Source organism: Halichoerus grypus, chromosome 10 (assembly GCF_964656455.1).
Source record: "Halichoerus grypus chromosome 10, mHalGry1.hap1.1, whole genome shotgun sequence".
NCBI lineage: Eukaryota > Metazoa > Chordata > Mammalia > Carnivora > Phocidae > Halichoerus > Halichoerus grypus.
The window spans coordinates 101,330,319-101,335,880 of record NC_135721.1 but is presented as its reverse complement, the minus strand read 5'-3'; the positions used below and the strand labels follow the sequence as shown (position 1 = coordinate 101,335,880).

Here is a 5,562-nt window from a genome sequence, read left to right as displayed (position 1 = left end):
TGTAAAATTGTGGAGTGATGAAAGAAAGGGAGAGAGGAACAAGGAGGAGAAGGAACAATGAGAAAAGCAGAATACCTGTTGCACTTCATCTCATAAAATCATAGTTCTCTCTGATAAATAAATGAATATGGTAAGAAATCTGATAATTTACCTTAAGGAAACATATCATTTTTCTTTTTTTAACACAATTCAGGTTTATTTCTTTGGGGCTACATGAAACTCCAGAGAAACAATATAGACATGTCAATATTCAGAATATCAGTAAGGGAAAAGCTGTCCTAAAATACTAAATAAATATTTACTTTTATTTTTCTTTTAAAGATTTTATTTATTTATTTGACAGAGACACAGGGAGAGAGGGAACACAAGCAGGGGGAGTGGGAGAGGGAGAAGCAGGCTCCCCGCTGAGCAGGGAGCCCGATGCGGGGCTCGATCCCAGGATCCTGGGACCATGACCTGAGCTGAAGGCAGACGCTTAACGACTGAGTTACCCAGGCGCCCCAAATATTTACTTTTAGAAAATGAACTGTCTGTGCATGCACATTTACACACAAATACACATCTACCAGAATAAGCCAAGACCCCTCTTCCTCCTCAGCTTTCTTATGTGTGGCCCATTAGCTATGGGACATGGTGGTTGTAAAGACAAGATGCTAGATCTCAGAGACAACAGAAATGAGGTAATACATCCACATTATCACGACCCTTAATAGGGAACTAACATGATTGGTCATAGTTTCAGTGCAGTTTTCCCTGGAAACATACCCTGAGTCAAGAATTTATAGGCATTTAGCTTGTTGGGGTAATAAAGGTAACACCAGGAAGAGGAGTAGGGAAGGAAACAGGGAGGGAAACATCGCCGATAAAGAAGGTGTTGTTAAGCCAGCTGTCACCAAGGTGACTCAGGAAGTGTAGGACCGGTACAGAGCACAATGCCTTAGAACTAACCCATCTGAGGGGAGAGGAAGCCAGAACTGGACCTGTCAAGTCCTATAAGTCATTGACTGAGCCTGCTGAGATGAGTGTTAATGGTATCAACTCAGGTCTTGGGCTCTCTAAACAAGAAATTGCTTACAAGCCAAACAGGAGTTCCAGGTGAGGCTTTTATTAGAGCTTACACTAGAGCACAAGGGTGACAGCACAAAGGGAAAATGTCCTTCAGGCTAGCTCTCCAGGAAAAGTTTTGAAAGGGGCTGAGGTGGGAAAGGAGTGACATCTAGGTATGTTGGGGCAGAAGATACAGGAGGTTGGATATACAGCCACAGTGGACAGAACATGCTTTCACATGCATCACATGTCTCATTAGCATGTTAAATCTCCACCCCAGGCATGATTTTTAGTATCATAATGAGGGGGAAGGTTCAGTACTGGGGTCCATCTTGGTGCAGGCTGGTCTTGTCCTGTCTTCATAGTTGAATCTCTCCTTTCAGTGAGCTTCCTCTCTTTGCATTCCTGCAGGATATACTACTCAAAGACACAGAGTTGTAGCTATCTCAGAAGATCTATCCAAGGGGCATTGTTATCCAGGAACCCTGGATTCAGCAGTTAGGGGACTTGAGGGGACCTGAGTCCTATCCCTACTTTGTCTCATTCCCCCCTGAGAGATTTGACCTTCCTTATTCCTAAGGAGAAGGGGCCAAAGATTTCATCTTCTGAAACTGCTTGCTGCTGAGCGGGAGGCCATCATTCCTATCTTACCCTGGAGGTGTAAAAATCTCTTGCTGACAGTCTGATGATTTATAAGCACTAGGATGCTCCTGTCGTGGTGTAGGTTGGAATCCTTGTACCACCATTAGCTTGACTTGGAACTCTTGAAGGCTGGAAGACACAAACTTTACCAGGAGGTTAAGAAGACAGGGCCCCAAAAGTAACAGCAATAGAATAGCCACTCAGGGCCCAAGGAAAGGCAGGAACCAGGCAATGTTAGGGATATAGCCTGTAATAGAGTACCATATAGTTTGAGCATTGGTATAATTAACCCATGCAACCATTTGACTTATTTGTAAATCTGAATATTCAGTTCAACCTCCCCAGCAGCGTTGATGTATGTACAGCAAGTTTTCGTTGACTATTGTACAGACATCTCCTTGTTCAGCCAGAAGATAATCTAGGGCCAACCTACTGTCAAGTACAACCTATTTGCCAAAGAATGTAAGGACTCCCAGAGGCCCTGTAAGGCGTCACCAGCATCTGAGGCCAGTTTGTCTAAGGCCTGGATATGGTTCTTTGAGGTTGTTTCATGATAGGTGAAACACCCTCAGGGGGCGGCCAGTCTTATGGCTGCTCCAATTTCTGCTGAGGTGAGTCACAGTACTCTCTTTTATCTGGTTTGAGAGGTGACTTTATATATAGTGGGGCCTAATCCTTTGGGGCCTAGCCCTTTAAGGCCTAATTGTCCCAAAGTGCACTCTCACTAGAAGGGAACATTATTTGCTTAAAGAAACAAGAAGAAGGAGAAATCTGAGCTCCCTTCATAGGGTAGTTTATTTTGTGGTGGACTAGAGTGTGGGCTACAAGCTTGGCAAGGTAAAGAGGAACTAAACCATCTTTATAAAAGGGGACCCAAGTTAGGTTCATTACTCATCTGGGAGACAGAAGCTGTCCATCCAATGGCCTCCCCATCTAGTTCTGAGTCCTCTTTTATTCTCTCCTGGCTGTCCAAGGCAGATGGGGTCTGATAGGTGAGCCTCTAGGAAGGGGTTGCTGTTCCTTTTCAGGGCATACAGGAGGAGTTAGGATGGGGGCCTGGGGAGAGTAAGGATGAGTCCACACACCAGTGAGTCTGGTTGGGGGTACATGAAGAGCTTGAAGAGGAAAATGGCATAGGATAAATAGAGGGTTAGGTTCCCATATCAGTAAGGCAGGTATCTGTCTGGTAGGGGCAACAGTGTTGTCCCTGTTTTTCACAGAGAAGTGGGTGCTTAATCTGGAGACTGGTTTGGTTCCAAAAATCTATAAGCCCTATACACCTTAGATCGCCGCAATCATTGAGTTCCACTATTAGAAGCGATGTTCTCCTAATGGGGTTAAAAGTCAAGGTGAGATTAGTATCTTCATTTATAGGTACAAACTGGAGCTTAGGAACCCCTTCTTGTGGGTGGGGATGATAGATCCGATCATTAGAAAGATTATTTCCTGAGGCCACAATGCTAGAAAAGTTGACAATTGAATTTTCTCTCCAGGTTTCCCTCCCTTTGTTATTTCCTTCCCAACTCATCCTCAGGAGAAAGGCCAAGAGAAGGGTCTACCTCATCCATCTCATCATTGGTTTCCATGTCTTAGACCCAGCAGGGGAGGAACAGACCTTTCCCAGGGGGTGGAGGTGACCCGAAACGGTATTGGTAGAGAAGGAAAAGTAAAACAGGGGCAACAAAAAGAAAACTCAGCAAACCAATTCAAAGCATAATCACTTATCTGACTCCAAGGGTCACTTCTGGAACAAGTATCTAAGGTCTTCCACATGTTCACAAGAGTAAGATGGTTCTGGGCCTGAAGAAGTCCAGGATAAAAGGTTTTAGCCTGGAACCCTGTAGCTTAACTGCTGTTGGAATGGCTAAAATCACTAGATGGGGCCTTTCCACTTAGGTAGCAAATCTTCTGGGGAGCCCTCTTTCCAAGTTTTAAGGAGAACATGATCTCCTGGATTAATGCGCAATGCGGTGGCCTCTCCTAATTTACCTCTATGGGGTGCTGGTAGCACATGATTAACAATCCAAAATAGATTTTTGTACCTGGCCCAAGTTAATAATATGCTGAAAGCCTTGGCTTATTTCCCTATCTAGTAAAATATCAGCAGTGAGGAAGGGTTCCCCATATGTCATTTCAAATGGGCTGAGTCTTAGGCTAGTCTTAGGGCAGTGGGAATCCTGACTAGTGCAATAGGAAGGAATTTGGCCCAAGGCTCATGAATTTCCTGACAAAGTTTCTCTAAGGTTTTCTTTAGGGTATGATTCATCTTTTCAAACTTTCCTGAAGACTGGGGACTCCAGCAGGAGGCATGTGGTTTATAGTTTATTCCCAGGGCTGTCGAGAGGCCTTGGGTGACCTTGGCTATAAAGAAGGGCCTGTTGGCGCTCTGGAGAGACTAAGGAAGATCAAAACGAATAATTACTTCTTTTAGGAGGGACTTGCAAACCTCAGTTGCCTTCTCAGATGGAGTGGAGAAGGCTTTGACCCATCCTGTGAAGGTGTCAATGAACATAAAGAAGATACTTATACCCTGATTATGGGGGCATTTGGGTGAAGTCTATTTGCCAACCTTTCCCTGTGTATGTACCTTGGTGTTGGACTGGCTTAAGTAATGAGGGAGGGATTTGATGGGCCTGTGCATTGTTAAGAGCACACAAGTTATAGGTGAGGGTTACCTGTTTTACCATTTTTCTAAGTCCCCTTCCTGAAAAGATCTTTTGTACGTAGTCCCATAGAGCATCGCTCTTATAGTGGGTAGCATTATGTAAATACTTAATGAGTTTCCACATTTGGGCCCCAGGAATGAGAACCTTGTCATCCTTTATGAACCGTCCAATACTCTGTGTTGTTGTTTTTTTTTATATCTCCACGTAGGGAGCACGTTCCCACAAGCTGAGAATAATGAAGCTGCAGAGGACTGCGGTCACCCCAGAGAGGATACGAAGGAGGGGAAGAGTGTGGAAAAGAAGAGGGAGGTTAAAGGAGGAGAGAAGAAAGGGAAAAGGGAAATATATTGCCTGAATGACAGCAGTGGGAATCCTGGGACACCGGAGGCAGATGTGCCTCCATGTGACACTGGAACAAACGTTCAGGTGGCTTCATGTCAGCCACAATGGGGCTGCATCTGTCTGTCTGCCCTGAAAGGTCCCAGACCCTCTCTAACAAGGGGGAAAAGACCCCCCTGGGGTCCCTTCGTGGTCGCTGAAATATGGTACCAACCTGGGTCCTTGGGCTCTGTAAACAACAGAAATTGACTAGAAGCCAAACAGGAGTTCCAGGAGAGGCTTTTATTAGGGCTTATGCTGGAGCACAAGGGAGAGAGCACTGGGGGAAAGTGTCCTTCAGGCTGGCTCCCCAAACAAAGGCCAGGGAAAGTTTTTAAAGGGGGTGAGGTAAGAAAGAATTGACATCTAGGCATGCTGGGGCAGACAGAGTGGACAGAACATGTTTTATATGCATCACATATTTCATTAGCATGTTAAATCTCCACCCCTGAGCATAATTTTTAGTATTATAATAAGGAGGAAAGTTGGTGAAAGTTCAGGGGCGCAGGCTGGTTTGGTCTGGTCTTTGCCAGTCTTTATAGTCTAGTCCCTCCTTTTAGTGAGCACCCTCGCTCTGCATTCCTGCAGGATATACTAGTCAAAAGTATAGAGTTTTAGTTTCCTGGCAGACCTACTATTCAAGGCATAGCTTATCCAGGAAGGTTGGATTTGGCAGTTAGGGTTGAAAGGACCTGAGTCCAGTCCCTGCTCTGCCTCATTAATTCCTAGGCATCTCCAGTGAGCAAAACAGGCTTCAGTGGACACAGAACATCCTCAGACAGAGAAGTGCAAGGACTAGCCAGGGAAAACAGGCCCTGTGAACTGTTGG

At 45.1% G+C, this 5,562-nt stretch overlaps 1 pseudogene; it reads right to left on the bottom strand.

Annotated features, from left to right (window-relative positions):
* Positions 1-2,548: 2,548 nt before the first annotated feature.
* LOC144379369 (endogenous retrovirus group V member 2 Env polyprotein-like) lies at positions 2,549-3,702 on the bottom strand (annotated as a pseudogene).
* Positions 3,703-5,562: the final 1,860 nt, after the last annotated feature.